Source organism: Chinchilla lanigera, unplaced genomic scaffold (assembly GCF_000276665.1).
Source record: "Chinchilla lanigera isolate Chin_1 unplaced genomic scaffold, ChiLan1.0 scaffold00068, whole genome shotgun sequence".
Taxonomy (NCBI): domain Eukaryota; kingdom Metazoa; phylum Chordata; class Mammalia; order Rodentia; family Chinchillidae; genus Chinchilla; species Chinchilla lanigera.
In genome coordinates, this window is record NW_004955469.1 from 2,886,443 (window position 1) to 2,906,881 (window position 20,439).

General features: G+C 43.5%; 2 protein-coding genes across 13 annotated transcripts in view; one reads left to right on the plus strand and one right to left on the minus strand.

Moving 5' to 3' along the window:
• Pum2 (pumilio RNA-binding family member 2) overlaps nt 1–469 on the minus strand; it is a 76,087-nt gene extending 75,618 nt beyond the window's left edge. For 7 of the 9 annotated variants that reach the window (XM_005400350.2, XM_005400346.2, XM_005400344.2 and 4 more), the window contains exon 1: nt 82–169. The gene's annotated coding sequence lies outside the window, so the exon portion shown is untranslated. Of the gene's footprint in view, nt 1–81; nt 170–383 lie in introns of those variants that run through there. The other 2 variants (XM_013522629.1, XM_013522626.1) reach the window with 2 other exon arrangements.
• A 141-nt stretch (nt 470–610) lies between these two features.
• The window catches only part of LOC102027512 (b(0,+)-type amino acid transporter 1-like), a 48,387-nt gene continuing 28,558 nt past the window's right edge, over nt 611–20,439 (plus strand). For 2 of the 4 annotated variants that reach the window (XM_013522632.1, XM_013522633.1), the window contains exons 1-2: nt 1,170–1,252; nt 10,052–10,153. The gene's annotated coding sequence lies outside the window, so the exon portion shown is untranslated. Of the gene's footprint in view, nt 700–966; nt 1,049–1,169; nt 1,253–10,051; nt 10,154–20,439 lie in introns of those variants that run through there. The other 2 variants (XM_013522636.1, XM_013522635.1) reach the window with 2 other exon arrangements.

Genomic DNA, 20,439 nt, shown 5'->3' on the forward strand with positions numbered 1-20,439 from the left:
ACTGCGGCCGCCACACAAAGCCCGGAGCCAGTCCCCGCGGCGCTGGAGGACCGGACAGGGAGCGAGCGCGCGCTGACTTACAGGGCTGCTGCAACCGCGCTGCCTCAGCCGGAACACCGACCGTTGGGCACCGGCGGCGTCGTTCGTGGCCGTCCTCCCCCTCCTCCGCCTTCGGTGGCGGCAGTGTCTTCTTTCTCCTCCTACCTCCCTCCCCCCCACCCCACCTCCTTCTCCTCCCCCTCCTCCTCCGAACCACCGAAGTACCGAGGGTGAGACACAGAGACTCACAACAACATGGCTGCCACCGCCGCCTGCCCTCCCCTCCCCCCGCCCACGGGGCGCGCGCAAGGCACTCCGGGAGAAAGGGGAGGGGGACCACTCACCGTGGCGCGGCTCCGCTCAGTGGATCCCGTCCCTTCTCCCGCGCTCCGGGCACTGGCCGGCGGTGGCTCTGCGCGTGCGCACGTTCGCGCGCGCGTTGGGCCGCCCTTCTGGCAGCGCTCCCCGGCCCTCACCTTGGGGCCTGCGGCGAGGTCTCGGCCTCTGCCGTTCGCGCGTTCCTCCTGGGCCGGACGGCGGTGCCCAGCGGGAGCACGCCCGGGCGGACGGCGCAGGCGTGGAGTTTCCGGACGCTGCGTTCCACCGACTTCCCGCGTGGGGCCTGAATTTCCGAATGGCTCACCCACCGCTTCCTGCCTGGTAGCTTATTGTTCTCCTCCAACTTCCTGGGCAGGTGCCCGCGCCCTGCGTACTTCTCGCATTTCGCTTCCGGGGTGCTGACATCCACAGGAGCTGGACCTTAATTCAGGCCTTTAATTTTCACCTTCTGCATGGACGGTGAAGATGCACTTGGGGTGAAAAATTGCACCCCTTAAGTGGACTGTCTGCTAGTGCTGGTCCCTACGCAGGCGGAGCCAGCTCTCAGCAAATCGTGGACCCCCAGTGCTTGGCTAGGGTGAAGCACAAAGGAAACTAAACATGCGTCTCCAGCTGTGCGTCGTCACAGGCAGAGGCTTACTAGCCGTTTAGAACCTCTACACCTGCCCTGGTGAGGTGCAACCCTCCTAGTTGGGAATGTGCAGAGAATAGCAATGACTCCCAACAAGATTTGGACCCATCTTGTCACCGCTGTGATGTACTGGGCCCGTGTGAAACTTGTTGATGGTTTACACAGTCCCTAGTTCTTCTGACGTTCTATATGGCCAGGACTTCGTGGTTGCTTTGCTGAAATATACATCGTCCTTGAGCAACTGTGAGCACCCCCTCCCCATGTTTTGTGCTTGTTAAAACGCACAATTTCTTCTTTTTCATTTGCAAGCATAACTGATACGGAAATCCATCTACGAATCTTACTTTTCTGTTGCTTTAACAACAATGGCTGAGTAGTTTATAAAGCAATTTGTTTCTCTCAGTATGGACTACTGTCTGCCACCGGGCTGAGTCATCCCATGGTGTAATGCCAAAGGGCAAGAGAGCAGAAGGGGCTGAATTTGCGGGGTTTTTTTTGTTGTTGTTGTTGTTTTGTTTTTTTGTTTGTTTTTGAGCCAGGGTATTGCTATGTAGTGCAGGCTGGCTTTGAACTCACAGCAATCCTGCCTCAACCTTCTGAGTGTTGGGATCACGGGTGTGTGCTGACACCCAGTCCTGAACTACAATCCCTAACCCTTTTTACATTTTTTTACTTGTAGATAAGGTGTAACTAAGTTACCCAGGCTGAGCTTGAGGTCTCAATACTCTTGCTCAGCTCCCAGAACACTGGGGTTGCAGGTGAGCCTCACTCACTCTGCCTTGGTTGATCCTGTTTTAGAACAGCCCACTCTGGAGATGCTTTATCAAGTACACACTCCTTTGTTGATGAAGATCTGTTCCTGAAGGCAGAACCCACCCGCCCTAATCACCGCTCCACCTCCCAACATTGTTGCATTGTGGATTAAGTTGCTAACAAGTTAGCTTTTGGAGATACATTGAAATCATAGCACCATCTCAAGCCTTTACCTTGACCCCAAATTTCAAGCCTCTATAGAATTCCATTTGAATATTCTGTCACCAAATGTGCTAAGAACTAAAGTCACACCCAGCTCCTGTACCACAACTGATGATGCATCTCTCTATTGATTTCCCAAGTAATCCCTGTGAACCATCCTTTTTTTGTTTTTCTCTTATCCCAAGCTCTCCACATAGACAACTTGCCTAGCCTTACCTTTCCCTCCAACCTCCCCTACCTTTTTTTTTTTTAAAGACAGGGTCTGCTAAGTCACTTAGTTCCCCAGCCTGGCCTGGAACTTCCAGTCCTCCTGCCTCAGCCTCCCTGAGTGCAAGGATTGTAGGTACCCACTACCACACCGGGTACTCCTAAATATTTCTTTTTTCTTTCTTTTTTTCTTTCTTTGGTACTGGTAATCGAACTCAGGACCTTGTGCTTGCCAGGCAGGCACTGTGCAGCTGAGCTATATCCCGGCCCTACTTCCTAAATATTTCTACTCTTTTTGTCTTCTTGCTAATACAAGCCTTGTTTCCTAGATCTAAATTTCTATAGCAGACTTGTAATCAACCTTCCAGTCTCCAGTCTCCCCTCTTCCCGTCAGTTCTGCTCACTGCCATCTAGAATGTAAATCTGACTGTGGTGCTCCACACCCAATCTCCCTCCACTCACCACAGCATGTCCCAAGTGTGCACTGTTTGGTGTTGACACATGTTACTGTAAAAAAAAAAAACAAAAAAGTGTCCCACAGTCGGGCATGGTGGCACATGCCTATAATCTCAGCACTCTGAGAGGCTTAGGCAGGAGGACTGAAAGGCAACTTGGAGACTTAGTGACACAGGATATAGCTCAGTGGCACAAGTGTCTGCATGGCAAGCTCAAGATCCTGAGTTCGATTCCTGATACCAATAAATAAATAAAATAAAACAAAGTACTGGGGATGTAGCTCTGTACAAAGGCCCAGGGTTCACTTCCCACTGTGGGATGCAGGGTGAAATAAGAATGGATGGCTCACAATCCAGTCAGTGGGGAGGGTTTAGGATGTACACATTTTGCCTGAGTCCACGTGGTTGCTTACTTGAGGTGAAAATAGGTGGACCTTCTGGAGGCTGTCCCTCGGAATATGGAGTTGGGGCTAAGAGGCCTCAGTGCCCTGGGAAGCACAACAACCTGGGTTCTTTTGGTCTGACCTCCCCTATCATAAAGATAGGGAATCTATAAAGGGTGGAGTTCAGAGGGAAGGAGCCTCCTATGGCTCTCATCTGTGCCTGCCTGCCTGCCTCTGCTTAGAGGCTGAGGCACATGCCTAGATCTTTACAATGCTGCTTTTTTGCTGAACCTAGATGTAGTGACTTTCTGCTACAACCAAGAGCCCTAACTAAAAGCTATATAGATACCATAGTTGCTATTTGTTACTTATAGTAAAGCACAAACCATACATCACCTACCTCATTTAGCGAGAACCAGTTTTCCGACAGGCAGACCTACTTTATGGACAGTTGTACAAGGCCTAACTTAGAAGGGCTGTAGTATTGTTTTAATCCTCTTGACTTCATCTAGAAAGTCTTAATGGCTTTTGGAAAAGCACCCCCTCAATTTTTTTCTTTTTTTGGTATCAGGAATAGAACTTGGGACCTTGTGCTTGCCAGGCAGGCACTTGTGTCACTGAGCTATATCCCCAGTATAGCCCCTCATTTTCATTTTGCACTGGGCTCCACAAATTATATAGCCAGTCCTGATGAAGAATTATCTCTATGTGAGAAAAAATTTTTGTTTTGTTTTGTTTTTTAACTGTAGGTAGACTTCTTAGTGCCTTTAAAATCAAAATAGGCATTGTAAATAGCCAAGGAAAAGACCTAATGTGTGCAGTGTTCTTCAACCAAATTAGACCCTACAAAACTTTTTCATAGATAGTCCCTTATGGTTTTGTGTTGTGCAGGACACAGATTATCTTAGTAACTGCCTTGTGCTAGAACAAAATATCCAACACCCACAGTTTAGAGAAAAGGTTTATTGGAGCTCACAGCTTGTAGAGGTTTCAGTTCATAGTCACCTGGCTCCAAGGCAGGGCAGCTGGGCAGAGGAGAAACAGTTCATGGCATGGCAGGCAGGAGGCACCAGGTTCTTCTTTCTTTTACCTTTTTATTCCATCCAGGCTGCAAGCCTATTGGTTGGTGCCACCCAAATCCAGGTTGAGTCTTCCCTCTTCAGTAAGTCCATTACCCACACCCAGAACTACACTGAACCAATCAGTACACTGATCCAATATCACATACCCATGCTCCAGTAACTCTCAAAAGCCCCACCTATAAGGACATGAGGCTTTGGGGGACATCTAGATATAAATCATAACACAGATTAAAGCCCAGCCCTTTAGTGGTGTGGCTCAGCCCATCCTGATCGCCTCTCTAGATCACGATTCCCAAAGTACGGGAAGCAGTTTCTTCCTTCTGTGCCTTCACATATGCTTTGCAATCTGCCATGCTCATTAAACCCTTCTGATTATAATTGACTTCTCATTAGATTTACCTACAAGGAAAGAATGTGCTCCTCAGCTAATAAAAATACCTTGTGTGCTTGGTGGTTAAGATGGGCATTGTAATTGACACCTCAACCACCATTCTTACCACCTAGGAGCTTGTTAGAAATGCAGAATGTTAGTCCCTGCCTACTAAATCAGAATCTGCATTTTAACAAGATTCCTTGGTAATACCTATCACAATAAAATCTGAGCAGCATTAGTAAGCCAATCACAATAGTTCCATCGTGCTCCCTAGAAATTGGTTCTATAATGGCTGCTCCTTATCCATTTTGATCCAGTGAGACACAATGAGGTACTAACCCTGAGCATCTGGACAAACAAAGCTGTCTTTCTCCTGGGTGAAAACAACAGCACGTGATGTCGTGGTTCCTGTAAACAGGCATTTTATGACTGCAAGGAAGACCAGACTCTGGCTGAGACTGCAGGTAGCCTAGTCAGTATTTGGTTACCCTTCTTCCTTGTCTTGATCCTGGTGTGGACCCGCCATTGGCTGAAAGAGGGACAGCATGGAGTGTCCTGACTCCACAGTCATGTGTCTCGCATCCTGGGGATGTGTCTATGTCAAAAGATTCTCTGCCAGACTGCACCAGAATCAGCTGGGGAACATTCAGGATCTATCAATTCCTGTGTGTCCCCCACCCCCACCTGAGATTTTGAGTTAATGGGTCTTGCCTGAAGCCTAGACATTGATATTCTTTTAAAGCTCTGCAGTGGATATAATATGTAGCTATAATTGAGGACCAACAATTTTTAGACTGATCACATCTTAGAGCATAATGCCATTTTTACATCCCCCATGTAAATGCACTCTTCCCGATGAGACTGTGAAATTTCTTATAAACTTGTAGCTTTGTTATCATTATAAAAACAATATAAGTCGCTTATAAAACTGTCTTGAAATATAGAAAAGTTCAAATCATCCCAATTTTACTATCACAGAAATTATAATATCCACATTTGGTGAGTACCATTTTTACCCAAATACAGACAGAAGGGTGGATAAAAAGAAATATTGATAGAGTGACATCACCAGGAATAGGTTTCTGCACATAGATTGAATGTATTCTTTCTTGAACAAAAGAAAAACTTGAAGGAACTGCTCGATGCATGTCATTTCCTCACAAGACTGACCAGTTCATAAAAGATTTCCCAAAGATTAAACAAAATAATAAAAATCATTATTAGGACAGAGTAACTTTGCAAACTGTATATTTATTTCAGCATTGGTTAGTAGTGAATTCTCTGCTACTGAAGACAAATTAACACGCTGCCCAGCTCTTACCTGAACTTCCACATTTTTCACTTAAATTATTTTTTCACTTTGTCAGGCTTTGTAACTTCTACATTCTATTGTAATCTATTAGTTCCCTAAGAATTTGTCTTAATTTCAATGTTTAAATGTATTTGTTCCCTGCTTTCTTTCAGATTTCTTCATTTTTATTTGGTTATATGAATTTCAGCCCTTTACTTGTGTTAAAACTACCCTGAGCAGTCACAGTTCTGTGGAGTGGTGAACTGGGCTGGGTTCAGCCATGAAGTTCTGTGGCTCTCCCTTGGCTCACTTGTGCAGTTGCAGTTGGCAGTGGCTTGGCTGGGGCCGCATGGTTGCGGTTTGGTGGTCAGCCAAGATACCTTTTAGCCTCCCGGTGCGCCTGCTCAGAGGTGCTTGCCGGCAGAGTAAGAATGGGAGTTGCAAATCCTCTTTGGCCTAGACTTGGAGCTTACACAGCATCCCTTCTGCATCAATTCACTGGTCAAACAAATCTTAAATCCAGGGTTCCAAAGACAGACTTATCTTTTCATGGGAGGAGCTATAAAAATTTGTATCCATTTGCAATCTTTCATTATGGCCTCATAGCCCTTGTGTTATTTCACATTTGAAAATACTTTCTTGATATATTTAAATTTAAGCTATTCTTTTTTAAAAAAAAAAAACAATAAAAATGATACAGAATTTCAAAACAAGAAGATGGGAAATTCACAATGGTTATTATATTGCATAGTGTTACTTTCAAAATAGTTTCTCAGAATACCAGATATTGGCATGCAAAATTGATCAGACAATATAAGCACAAACTGTTCCTTGAAATGAACTAATAGAAATTAGTAGTACAATTATCTTAGCTGTCTTACGTGTATATACATATATTTCCCCCCTTCTTTTCTCCTTTTCTATTCTTGAGTCTTGCTTTTTGTTAAAAGAATTTTTTCCTCCTCAGAACTTTAGCAACATTGCCTCCATGGAAAAGTCTGAAACTGGTTTGACTTTAACCTTCTTAAGATTCTTTTGAGTTCTCAACCAGCCTGGGCAACACAGCAATACCTTGTGTCTCATAATATAAAAACTTTTCCCCCTTCGTTTTTGAAGTTTCATGATCATTCCCTAATGATTTTCCTAGTATTAAAATATAATCCTGATGTTTGAAAATTGAGTTCTTTCATATGATTTCAGGGAAAACTTTCTGTATATTTCTAAGTATTTTTTTCCTCTGATCTTTGATGGGTTCTCTACTTCAGGGACTGTGGATATTCTCATCTGAAATGTCTTCATCCTCCACATAGATCACCTTGCTAGTTGCTTAAGTATCTTTGTCGCTGGGCGTGGTGGCACATGCCTGTAATCCCAGCCCATGGGAGGCTGAGGCAGGAGGAGCACTGTGAGTTCCAGACCAGCCTGGGCTACAAAATGAGTTCAAGGCCAGCTTGAACTGTGTAGTGAAACCCTGTCTCAAAAAAAAAAAAAGGAAAATCTTTGTCTTTTTCTTCTGAATTTACCATGATTAAATCATGCTTTTCTGTGTTATTTATTCAATTTGTGAAATAATAACACTTCATTGCCAAATTGTGCAGTGGTGCAACCTAATGGCAATGTTGAGGTTTCAGTGTCTCCTCAGCTCTGTAATCATCTATTTCCCCTTATTTTGAGATGTTATCAGGTCATTTGCACTTACTGTTAATCAGTCTCTCAGCTCCACACTTTGTTTCGTTGAGGTTCACATTCTTCAAAGTCCACTTCTTTTCCAGCTATCTCCTCTCAGGTTCTGCCAACAGTGGGCGTCCACAGACACTGAGAGGCAGGAGAAAGGAGATGCCTTTTGCTCCTTCCTTTTTGCCTGTAATTCCTGTCAGAATGACTCCAAAACAGCATGGCAGCCCAACAGCAGCAGCAGGCTCCTATTTCTATTTCTTTGCACACTCCTAGGAACTAGCTCTTGGTAGTTCTAGAGGACTGAACAGCAGGTGGACAGTATTCCTCCTCAGCCCAAGGCCCAGTTCCATGGCTGCTTCTCCGACTCTTGAGCTGTCTGGAGCAACTGGCGGGCCTCTTCCCAGCCAGATGGGGCTCTTCCTCAAAGTTCTAACTTCAGACAACATCCACCTCCTTTTCTTTTTTTTTTTTTTTGTCTTTTTTTTTGGAGACAAGGTCTCACTATACACTTCAGGCTGGTCTTGAACTCACTTTGTAGTCCAGACTGGTCTTGATCTTGCAAAGACAGGACTTCCTGCCCCAGCTTTCCAGTGCTGGGATTGCACTCGTATGCCCACCTCCATCCTCCTTTTATTTTCCAGACACCGTAGCTACTTATTGCAGTTACTGTTTGACCTCACTGACCCTTTTTGCTGTCAGTTGTTTAAGCCTGTGTAACCAATTCCCTGTGTTAAATTTCTCTGTCAAAATAGCCTGTGTGGGTTCTGTTTTCCTAACTGAACCTCAACTGATGCATCATCTTCTGGAACTTATTTTACTGAAGTCATGTTATTGAACTTTTTTTTTTTTTGATCTGCAGAAAAATTGATAAAATGCTTTTATTACCACATTTTGTGCTTTGTTTGTTTGAATGATCCATACCTCTGTCCCCCATTGAACTCAGGGTCTTTGCACTGAGCTACATTTCCAGCTCTTTTTTGTTTAAGTTTGAGAAGGGATCTCACTAAGTGGTCCAGGCTGGATTTAAACTTGTGGCCCTTCTTCGTTAGTCTCTTAGGTTGCTAGGATTACAGGTGTGCACAACCACGCCCAGCTTCATCATCCATTAATGAGCATTTGGCTTGTTTTTGCCTTTTGTTCTTATGAATAATGCTGCCATGAATCTCATGTGTCAAGTGCCTTTGTCCTTAGGTGTGCTTTCTTTCAGATGGGGTTCTGTCTTTTGTACAGTGTGTAACTCCTGCGCTAACTGTAGGATGTTTGCCAAACAGAAGGGCCACTGTTTTTGTTCTCGTTAGTCAAGGTTACCATGGGTAGACTTGGCAACACTTTCTTTTTGCTTTGAGCGAGTGTGAATGAAATCTTTTTGGTAGCTGTTTTACTCAGCTGAGATCTACTCCCTTCTCTGGGAGTAAAAAGCTGTAGTTTGAGTCCTGGGTATAGTTCTAGATAGAGCCACCACCTGTAGCCTGAGGAAGCCATGATGGGGAGGGAAAGAGGTTACTCATTGGAGGACCTAGATTCTAGGTACTCCATAGAGATGGTCCACAGCATTCTTTGCCACGAACCACCCTACCTAGTCATAGGACCATCCCACTACCATGAGTTTCCACACGTTCTGCCAACTGAGAGTACCCTGAAAGAGAACAAGCTAAGGTGAAACCTGTTTTGCTTCCAGGTTCATCTCTAGCAGCCTGGTCTGTTGGAATCCCATCTCAGTGTTAAGGCAATAGCTGTCTGACCTGGTCAATGCATAGCAGTCATAAGCTTCCTGTCCTTCCAAGCCAGAGTCCAGTTTCCTCAGGACTTATATGTTTGCAGAGACTCAATCTGTATCAATTTCTCATTTCCAAAGTAGAGGGAAACTTAGTACTCATAGTTCGATGGACTTCTACAACACTGACTGATACCCTGTGTTTTGGAAACATTCAGTCTCAAGGAGAATATTGCTCCAAAGCTTTTATTTCCAGTCTAGTTTCTGCAATTTCCTTCTGTCATTCTAGTGATGTTTTAATGAATAAAATGACTCATATGGGCTTGAATTCCTTTGTTCCCAAAGCCTGTACAGAGAAAAAACCTCACTGTCAGCTAAATGTTGACTACCTGTTGTTCTTCTGTGACATGCAGTAAAACAGTAGTGATCCGGATTTCGGTGTCTGGGTTCTGAAAGCAGTTGTAGTGGGTTAGGTAGGCTGTGATGGGTTTGTACATGAGGCCAGTGTGGTAATAACTTCACACATTCTATTGACCCCAAGGGAGAGGCCAGCTGAATATTAAAGGGAGAGCCAGAGGCATTTTCTTAAAGATAAGCATGCCTGGATAGAATGCAGTTTTTCCAACCTGTTACAGTTTGTTGGGGAAAACTCTTGCTACTCCTGTCACTTGAGCATAGCATGTATTTCTGTCACTTACAGAGCTAGTATAGCTTTCCTTGGCCTAAAAGAATTCATACATCTTAGACACAGGGACATCTATGACTTTATCTAACGTCTCTGAATAAGGCACGAGCAAAACTTGACAAAGACCCTATACCAGTGACAGTGAAACTTTTAGAACTTTCAGCAATAACCAATAGCTGACTGCTGCTTGTATTCTTTAGGCTCACCACCAGTGCCCTGTGCTGGCTGAGACATACCACATCTCCTCAGTTCCCAGAGTGCAACCTGCGTGCCTATAGGAGTGATTCTCAGCCTGTGTGGAGGTGAGTCAAGGAGTCAAATCATGCTTATAAATTAAGAAATAAATTATCATTGGCCCTTGGTAAAATCTACTAGTGTCTTTTATTACATAGACTACTAGGAATGGACACTTTGTTTTCTTGTATTGTCATTAAACCAGGGATATATTCCTGCAGGAAAAACAGTATCAAATATTGAAAAAGTCCTGGTCCTGCAGCAAGCTTGGTTGGCCTCTGTGTGTATGGTCCCCTGAGTGTTTTGTGTGAATGGCTCTCCTCAGAAGGTCTGTTTTCCACTAATAGAAAGAAATATCTGATGTTAAATAATCTTAAGGGAAGTTCACAGTTTTGAAGGCTAAAAGTCAAAACAGCATAGGCATGGACGAGGACACCCTTGGCTGTGGCATGTCATAGTGAGAGGCATCACGGAGGCAGCATGCATGGGGAACGAGGTCACTCGAAGACAGGAAGCAGCAAGTGGGAGCTCAGTCCTGTGCTTCTATAATAACCCACTCTCGAGGACTAACTTACTCCATGAGACATGCACTGATCCCTTTGAAGAGTAGTGCCCCATGCCCTGATGACCTTGCACTAAACCCCACCTCTTAGAGGTCTCACCACCTCTCAACTGTGCCCCACTATGAAACAAGCTTCCAACACACAGAGCTTTAGGAAACATACCTCAACCCTAATTCAAACCATAGCAGAAGGTTTTGCTTTGTTTTGTTTTGTTTTATTTTGAGAAAGGGTCTTGCTCTGTAGTTCAGACTGGCCTTGAACTCATATATATCTTAGGCCGGCCTCGAACTCATAGTGATCCTCCTGCCTCAGTCTCCCAAGTGCTGCGATTATAGGCTTGAAACACCACACCCAGCTCAGAAGGGTTTGAAGATGTCCCTCAAACCCTACAGAGCAAATTGATCCTAAAGAGAAACAGCCTGCAGGGAAAACAAAACTACCTCATCATGTGGCCTTCTCAGGTGGAAAGGAACCTGGCCTACAGCATTTTGTAAAGTACATTAAGAGAAACAAGTCCTCTTTGAAATACTATAAGGCTAAGCAAAAACTAAGAATCCTGACCATGAGTAGGGACACAGTTTAAAGCAAAAAGCCACATTTTAGAGCAAACCCCACCATATGGATGACCTCAGTGTGGTACCTGCGGGGGCATCCTTGTAGGAAACCTGAGGGGAAATGCCTGGACTCTTGGCCACACTAGTTATGGGTTCTTACCAGCTTCTAAGGAAGAAGGAACTAAAACCCAAGATTAAACCCTTCTGTTCAGCACTTAATAATTTACTATCTATGAGAATTTACAATAAACTGATTGTGGTTCTCATTCCAGGGAGAGAAATTCCTATACGCAAAGTCCCAAATAAGACCTCAAGATTTTGCCATAGAACATATTAGAGTTGAGTGGTTCATGTCAAAATTCTCGTATTTATGTTGGCTAAAACAAGGTGAGTCACTGCCCTCCGGGCTGCTATTTTAACAAGACTCATGGGGTGTATTGTGCACATATCCCAGCGCACCCTGCCGTGTTGCCCTTTTCAGACACAAAGCGCTCCTTATTACTTGTACCACATGCCCACATGAGCATCATGGTCCTCCTTGTGCCCAGCAGCATCACATCTGCAGGGCCACCAACTTCAGTGGACTAGGACAATCGTGCCCAGATCCTTATCATGTTCTTTCCTTCCTTCCTGGTTTCAGAGAAATACAAGCTCTCAGGGTTGAAAACATTTCCTCATGGTAACTTCATTTTTCCTCTTTACTCAGATCTGAGTCACCCCAAGTCATCCTTGACTTTTATTTTTCTGTAAAGCTTTACTTTAGATCAGCCAGAAAATTCTGAGGCCTGTGCCTTTGCCATGTAGCCCAGAGTCCATCCATTTCCCAAACACTTCCATGGTGACCACCTTAGTCCAAGGCACCATGATTGCTGAGTGGGATGCGTGCAAAGCCTCCTGTCTCCCTGCTCTCACCCAAGTGTGTTCCTCTTCTCCTTTTAAAGAGGGAGTTGGCTTATTTTTGAATAGTCATTTTTTGAGGTACTGGGAATTGAACCCCAGGCCATGCACACCCTAAGTAAGCACTCTGCCACTGTACTACATCTCCAAGCCTTTAAATATTTTATTTTGAGATAAGGTTTACTAAATTGCTCAGCCTGGCCTTGAACTTGTGATTCTATGGCCTCAGTCTCCCATGTAGATGGGATTACTGGTGTTCACCATCCCCAGCTAACAGTTCTTTGCTTTAATACCAATTTTCTTTGAATTTATTCTTTATGATTTGTAATATTTTCTGAAGGACTTCTGTATGTATGTGTGTATGTATACATGTGTACATGTCTGTAGGTATGTGGGACTGAACACACGGCCCTTGCACTTAGCTACAGCTACATCCCTTTTTCATTTTTTATTTTGAGACAAGGACTGGCTAAGTCACTAAGTTGCCCAGGCTGGGCTTAAACTCACAATCACCTTGCCTGAGCCTCTCAGGAGTGCTGGGGTTACAGGCATGCACCATCATGCCTGGCCTTTTTGTTTTATCTTTAATTGACAGTAACTGTACATATTTGTAGGGAACAATGTAATATTTTGACACATGTATAAAACACATGAGAATTAAATCAAAGTACTTGGTGTATCTGTCACTTGAGACATGTACTACTTGTGGTGACAACACCCCAAGTCCTTCTGTTTGGAAATACGTAATATGTATTGCTAACTATAGTTACCTCATCGTGCCACACAGAACACTAGAACTTATTCTTGTTCTCTGTCTGTAATTTATAACTGCTAACAGGCTTCTACCTACACTCTCACTCCTCCTTGGCCTCTGCTGGCCATGTTCTGCTTGCTACCTCAATGAGACCAGCTCTCAGCTTCCACATATGAGCGACATGGTGCAATGTTTGTCTTCTGTGCAAGGCTTATTCACAGTGTGTTCTTGTGTGACATAGGTTGGGTCGTGTCTCTTCTCCACTCAGAACTCTTTAATGGCTCCTCATGTCACTTGGAAGAAGCTCAGAATCTCCACCACAGCCTTATGATCCAGCTTTTCCAAATGTTCTCTCTCCAAGGGCAGCCAGCTCAGATCCTTTCCAGCCATTCCAACTCCTCTTACTGTGTTTGATTTTTCTTCTTAGTATTTCTCACTACCTGAAATATTGTTTGTTTATCACTGTCTTCCTGCACTAAAATGTGAGCTTCATGAGAGCAGGGATCTGGTTCATGAGACCAGGAGGCTTGCAGAGAAGGCACCTGGCAGCTCTACCTGCTAGCACACTGGGGCCTATCCCTGGCACTGGCTTGCTGTGGCCAAGGAAGTGGACCATGACAGATGGAAATGCAGAAAATGGTACAAGATATATTTATTTAGGTTGAGTGTTTTAAGGGTGCCAGCCAGAGCTGTAACTGAGGAAGTCTCCAGCTCTTGGACAGAGCTAGCTACAGAATAAAGGGTAGTGAAAGAAGGAACACATCATGGGAGGCATCTTCTCATCCTGCCAAGCATCTCTGAGGAAATGGCCTTGGCCAGCACTTGCTGAGATCCTCTGTGGAGCTGTGCTGCAGGAGGCCTTCGCCTCTCATGCATGCTATCTGCCTCTGCTCCTGCCTCACCACAGGAAAATAGACTGGACTGTGGGAGACATGATGCCATGAAGTATTTAGCATGCAGTACCTTGGGATGAAGTCACCTAACCAGTCTGACAGGAGTGAAATCAAGTTTCTGCCCAGACTGGAGAATGACCATGACTCCCAAAACCTGTTCTGTTGACTGGCCAAGGAGGCTTGCAAAGAAGGCGACTGGCAGGTCCAGAGAGCTCTTCAGAGGCAATGAAGGCAACAGGGCATCTGCCACCAGTTTTGCCAAGAGATCAGCAATTGCAGGTGAGCAGGAGATCTTACTTTCAGACTCCTCCACTCATCTGACAAACATTTACTGGTATGTACTTAATGTGCTAAGCACCATGCAAGGGCCTAAAGGGACAGGGCGGGGAGCTGAATTTCTTGGGATATGGACCACAGGGTTAGCATTAGAGTTAGAGTTAGCCCCAGGAGGAGCTGATAGCTTGGGAGAGTGGCAACCTCACTGGCATTCCCAGCCTTCCCTGTTCCCCTGACCTGCAGGCAGGGGGTACAGCTGCTTCTCCACCTCAGCACAGATCCTGCTGCCTGTACCTCTGGGATTACTGGTGACCTAATGAGGCCTGTGCCACCTTGGGAGGTCCCCAGCCCCGCTTCATCATGGGACCCAAAATGCTGCTAACTCCTTGACAGACTGTCTGTCTGTGTGTCGCCTATGTTCTGGACCCAGAGCTCCACCTGCTAACACATTGGAACCTGTCCCTGGCACTGGCTTGCTGTGGCCAAGGAAGTAGACCATGACAGATGGGAATGCAGAAAGTGGTACAAGATATATTTATTTAGGGTTGAGTGTTTTGGGGGTGCCAACCAGAGCTGTACCCGAGGAAGCCTCCAGTGAGATAGACAATGGTCAAATCATAAGCCAATCATGTTAGGAGTCTGGAATGGAACTCAGTTCCTGAAAACAGAATCCAGGGACTGTCACCCAGGGCCATCCCTGACAATGGTAGAGGTACCCTGAGTGCTAAGGTCAGGAGGCCATAGGGGAACCTGAGACTCTTCAGAGGGGCGTGACCACCCTTAGGTCTTAAGGGCCAGCTCAAACCATCCAATTCAGACTAGGGGGCCAGAGGGCCAGCTCAGAGTTCCTGTAGGACTCTGGGAATGGCTAGACTTGTGTGACAGCCGCCTTCTCCCTGGGGGCTGAGGGAGTGAAGTCACCTGTAAACAGTTGAATGACATCTCAAACAGCTGGGTGAGCTGACGTACTCAAAGATTGACATGATCTCATTTCCAAAATTTGGCCACTCCCTGCTTGGTCATTTAATCCATCCTGAGTTCTGGTTATAGGGAGCACTCACAAGTAGAAAGACCTGATGCTGGTATTTCTTCTGGTCCCCTCTAGAGTGCTCCCAGCACTGCTGCTCCCTAACTCCAGAAGAAACTGTGTATCTCACCGGGATGAGAACTCTGTGGAAAGGCCTTGCATTTTCCAGGACATATTCCTACAGAGGATTTTGGAGAGAACCCAGACCAGCTGCAGTGCTGGCTGGAGGTTGTAGTCTGGCTGCCAGGAATGTGACCAAGCAACTGTCCCCAGGCAGGGGAGTTGCTGAGTTAAGAGTAAACCATAGGCCTCCAAAAACCTGAAGGTGGAGCTACTGATCTGGGTTCCTACTCGGAAAGAAGGTACAAAGTTGAACCCTCATTGTTATGAACAGTTAGCAGGCACATGCGTGCGCACATTAAGACCTTACTTGGCAGTCACAGGTGGCTGAGTTCTGGGTATTTGGTGACACAAGCAGGATTGCTCCAGTGCTGAGGTGGTAATATATTTCACAAAATTAGGGATATTTGTGCCTGGAGCCCAGCACTTCAGTGCTCCTGATCAGCAACTTTGGAAATAAGGGAGCTTGCATTCTTGGGACAGGCATTGCCATTTTCATGAGGAGCATTGATTCATGCTGAAGGATCATGTGCTATTAGGAAGAGCAGTGTCGCAGGGGGGACCTGCAAGTGTGTATTCTTGTCCCTAGCTCTTCTCTTCTGTGTCTGTTTTCTGACTGCCATGGGTTGAGCAGCTTTCCTCCACTGTGCCCTTCCACCATGTCATTTTTGCCCTCTTTCTGGACTGAACACTCTAAAGCCTTCAGTCAAAATAAACCTCTCCTGCCTTAAATAGTATCAGGTGTTTTGTCCCAGTCATGAGAAAGTGACTATACAGCTAGTTCTCTGCCAGTGGACTTGGAGAATACTAGGACTTTATACTGAAACCTCTGAGTTTTGGAACTTTCTTGAGTTATTTCACACGTTTGAGTCAGTCAGCTACCAGACAGAGAGCCAAAAGCCCTGGAACCAGTGTCTTTAAAGTAACTGCCTTGTCCTCTGGCTCAGGCTTCTTTGGGCTCCTGTAGTCACTAGCTTTTGCTCAGACTATCTGTGTCTGCTCAATCAGAGGCAGCATCTATTGAAGTTTTGAGCTAGAATAAGGAAAGAGATAGGATGGGGGTACAGAGCAATGGCCAGGCAGTGACCTGCATGTTTCTCTGATCAGCTTTGACACCTTCATGCCACATGCCCTGTCTGGTCCATTGTGTTGGTTCACATGGACAAACCTGGGGGCAGCCTGTGGCCATCTGGCTGTGCTGGGTACTGTGTACTATGTACTGTGCTGCATTAGGCAAGCTGCTTTATCTCTAGGGGTGAGGAGGTGTCCCACACTTACGTTATGCCTATCCATGGCTTCTTATTTGCCTTTTGTCACTTTCCCATTGGTTGTGATACCTAGCCATCCATCACCATCGTTGTCTTTCTGAGCTTGGCTGAGTGTGCCCTGCTTCCCTTTACCCTGGCTGCTTCTTATCGCCCCAGGCTGTGGTCTAGCTCCATGATTCTGTGCTGATTGTCTCCCATGTAGTGCTGAGATTATTCTCACACTAGTCACACGCTGGGCTTTGACATCCTGTGCTGTGTGGTCCCAACATAGAGAAGCCTTTCTCACATCCATGCCAGCCTGCATAGGTGCTCTCCTGACAATGTCTGGGCTTTGCCATCTCAGAGCGGGCCACTCTTTTGCTCCAAAGTCTGTCTTCCGCTCCAGCTTCAACATTACTACTTTTGGGACTGCTACACCCCGCCTTGTGTATGCATGTCTGTGTATATTTATGTGTGTGTTTGTGTGCATGCACGTGTATGATCCACCAAATGACTTAATTAATTGATTAATTAATTAATGTATTTGTACTAGGGACCAAATGGCTTTTGGACTGAATTTATTTGAAAGAAAAAGCAAAGAAGGACTAGGAAGAAGAGGGATTTTGTTTTTACTTTTAGCACCGAATAACTTTCCTTGCGTAAATATTGGTAATGATCATTTTGTGTCTACTTTCTCTGGCAAAGTCTTTCCAATTGCATTTTATTTCAGGAACATATTCTTACATTATTTGTTTAGTTCCATTGTTTTGCTTTTCTTTTTCAGGGACTCAGCTTTCACTTATTGGATCTTCACTGTCTGTCTTCTTTATGTACTAATAATTTATCATTTATTTTAAAACTATTTCCAGAGCTGGGGGCATAGCTAAGTGGCAGAGTGCATACCCAGCATGCCTGAGGCCTTTGGTTCACTCCCTGGCACTGAAAAGACAAAGTAAAACAAAACAAAAACTACTTCCATGTCAGTTTTTATACTTGTTTACATTGATCTAGCCCTTTTACTGTATTTATTATTATAACACTCTTCCACTTTTGTTTTAATTTCTGTAATTTTCCTCCTTTTTTGTTATGCTTTTCTGAGTTCTGCAAACATGCAAGATCAAGTCTTCTGCGTTTTCATGATTTCTACTCTGGGACTATCTATTTCTTTTTTGGTGTTCTTCCTTTACCCATGCCGTGTGTGTGTGTGTGTGTGTGTGTGTGTGTGTGTGTGTGTGTGTGTGTTCCATTAAGTCTTTTAAAGTAATTGCCAATAGACTTGTCATCTATTTCATGGCAACTTTCTGGCAATTCTTTGTAGCTGGTAAGTTTTGCACCAATCTCTTGCCCTTTTTCCTCTTTTTTATATCAGTGCTTGCTGCCTTTGAGTTGTTCTGGCTTTCCTGTCTTTTGGAGGTTATTTTACATTTTGCTAGCATTTTTCCCCTGTTGCTTGTCATTAGGTTTCACTTCCACTGGTGAGATCTCTACACTGTTTTTCTCAACCATCACAGTTCTATTAACTGGGGGGACACTGGTTTTCACTTCAGGTTGAGGCTCTGACCTACAGGAAGTCTTCAGGCTGATGTCTTCTGGTATCTGTAGCCCTTGGGCTTTTAGGGGTTTTCCTGCCCTATAGGGGCTTCCACAACATATTACCTTCATAAAAATTATAAAGTGCACTTAACCGCTTTTGGTAGCCTTTATGCATTTGTGGAATCTGTAGTTATGTATGCCTCCTAATTCGGCTGAGAGTGGTATTTGCATTTTGCCTGTTGGTGTTCTTTATGCCCTTTTGCTTCTGACCTTCAGTAGGTATATGTAGTTGACAATCCTTCAGTTTTCTCTCATTCATAAAATTGCTGTTCTGGTTTCTGTAAACTGAATTCTGGCAGATATACTTGGCTTCTGGGGATATTAAAACATATTCTTCCATATTCTCTTCTAGTTCCTTTATGGATTTTTGTGTTTACATATAAATCCCTCATTCATTTGTTACTTATCTTGGGATAACACATGAAATATAGATGTAGCTTAATATTTTTTCCCAGTTTCCTACTTAGAGTTTTTCAACACCATTTATTGGATATGTTTTTCCCCACTTTTAAATCATTAAGTATGGATTTCTATGTATATGTTCATCCATTTGTGGTTTTCTAAAGTTTTGTTCCATTGTCCTACCTTTCTATGCATATGCCAGTGATACACTGTTAAGTATTTTAGTTTTCTAATGTATTTTATATCCCATAGGGCTAATCTTCCCTCATACTCTTTTATTTAAGAATTTTCCTAGGTATTATTTACTTAATTGTTTTCCATAAGAACTTTAAAATCAGCTTAGGTAATTAATGAAAAGTTAATCTTCCTAACCAAGATCATGGTTTGGCTTTTCCTTTGCTCTAGATTCTTTCCTTTGTCTCTAGCAAGATAGTTTAAGTAGTTTTTAATGTACTCCACTCATTAAAGTTTAATTTGTATTTCTTTTTTTTTTTTTTTGGTACCAGGAATCGAACTCAGGACCTTGCACTTGCCAGGCAGGTGCTTATGCCACTGAGCTATATCCCCAGCCCTGTATTTCTGTAATTACAGTAAGTCCCTGACTTACAGACATTTGAGTTGCAAACTTTTATGGATACAAATGGACCTTGAGTTGTGAACATTCACAAATGTGAACAAATGACAGAAGTAGTTCTTGTGTCTAGATGGCACTGCACCACCATTTTAAGGTAACTGTAAAAGTACAGGTAGTTTATTTATAGTATCTGTGTGTATGTGTGTTTGATTTTTTAATGTTTTACATTGTATATTTGTGTCAAAGGTATATGAGATTCACTTTGTCCAATTTACAACCAAATCTGACTTAGGAAGGGTCTCTTGGAACAGAACTTGTTGGTCTCGCTGTATTAGTGAGTGTCTTTTTATAACTTACTACGAAAGTTCCTATGGGCTATTTTTCTTTTTCTTGTTCATTAGTAGATGTTACATAATCCAGATACTAATTTGTTGTCAGTGATAGGAATTAGAAATACCTTTTCCCAGTCTGTAGTTTGTACTTTAATGGTGCCATTGAATTTTTAAAATTTTAATTTTTAAATATAATAATGTTCATCATCTTTTCCTGAATATTTAATGTTTTTAGAGTCCTGTTTTAGAGAGAAACTTTCCTGACTTAACAAAAAGCTATTTTTCTATGATTTTTTCTTAAAAATTTAAAATTTAATTTCTCATATTTAATCTGTGCAGAATTCGCATTTGTGTGTAATATGAAGTAGCATTCGATTTTATTTTATGTTTCAGCATGGTTGTTGAAAACCCACTGCTGACATATGTTAAGTTCCCACTGATGCATCTGTCTCACTGGGCTCTCTGGTCTGCTCCATGGCCTGCTTCCTTCTCTGTACCAGGGTCACACTTGTATTAATTGTCCCATACTAAACTTTGCAGTCTGAACCAAGACTCTTTGTCTTGTTCTCTTCTCCCTCAAATTTTCCTATATTTAAATACTATTGCCTCACAGTTTAATTTGGGGCAAACAAAAATCCTTACACCTTTGGGATGTTGCTGTAGAATAACGTGATATATTTACATGTATGTTGTATGTATACATGTATGTTCCAAATAGTTTCATACTACTGAAACTATTTGAGAACATAGATGTAGAACATACATGTATGTTCCAAATAGTTTCAATAAAACCATGAAAATTTGTCTGTAAAGGTCACAGAAATGTTTTCTGTAATAGAAATTCCTAAGTGCTTGATTTTTATTGTTATAGCACATTAGGGTATATTACTGTTTCCAATTTTTTGAAATTTTATTTTATTAGTACATACTTGCAATATGTAATGAATATATTCGTTGTAGGGAGTAGATACATATACATATCACATCTTAGTCCCTTTAAAGTGGTACTTTGGTTCACAAACTTGATTATTTCCGCTGTTCTGGTTGCAAACTGAGTTGGATAAGAACTGAATCAAGTTCAGTTGTTAGGTTCAATGTTGACCTTTTGGGGAAATTTGATTT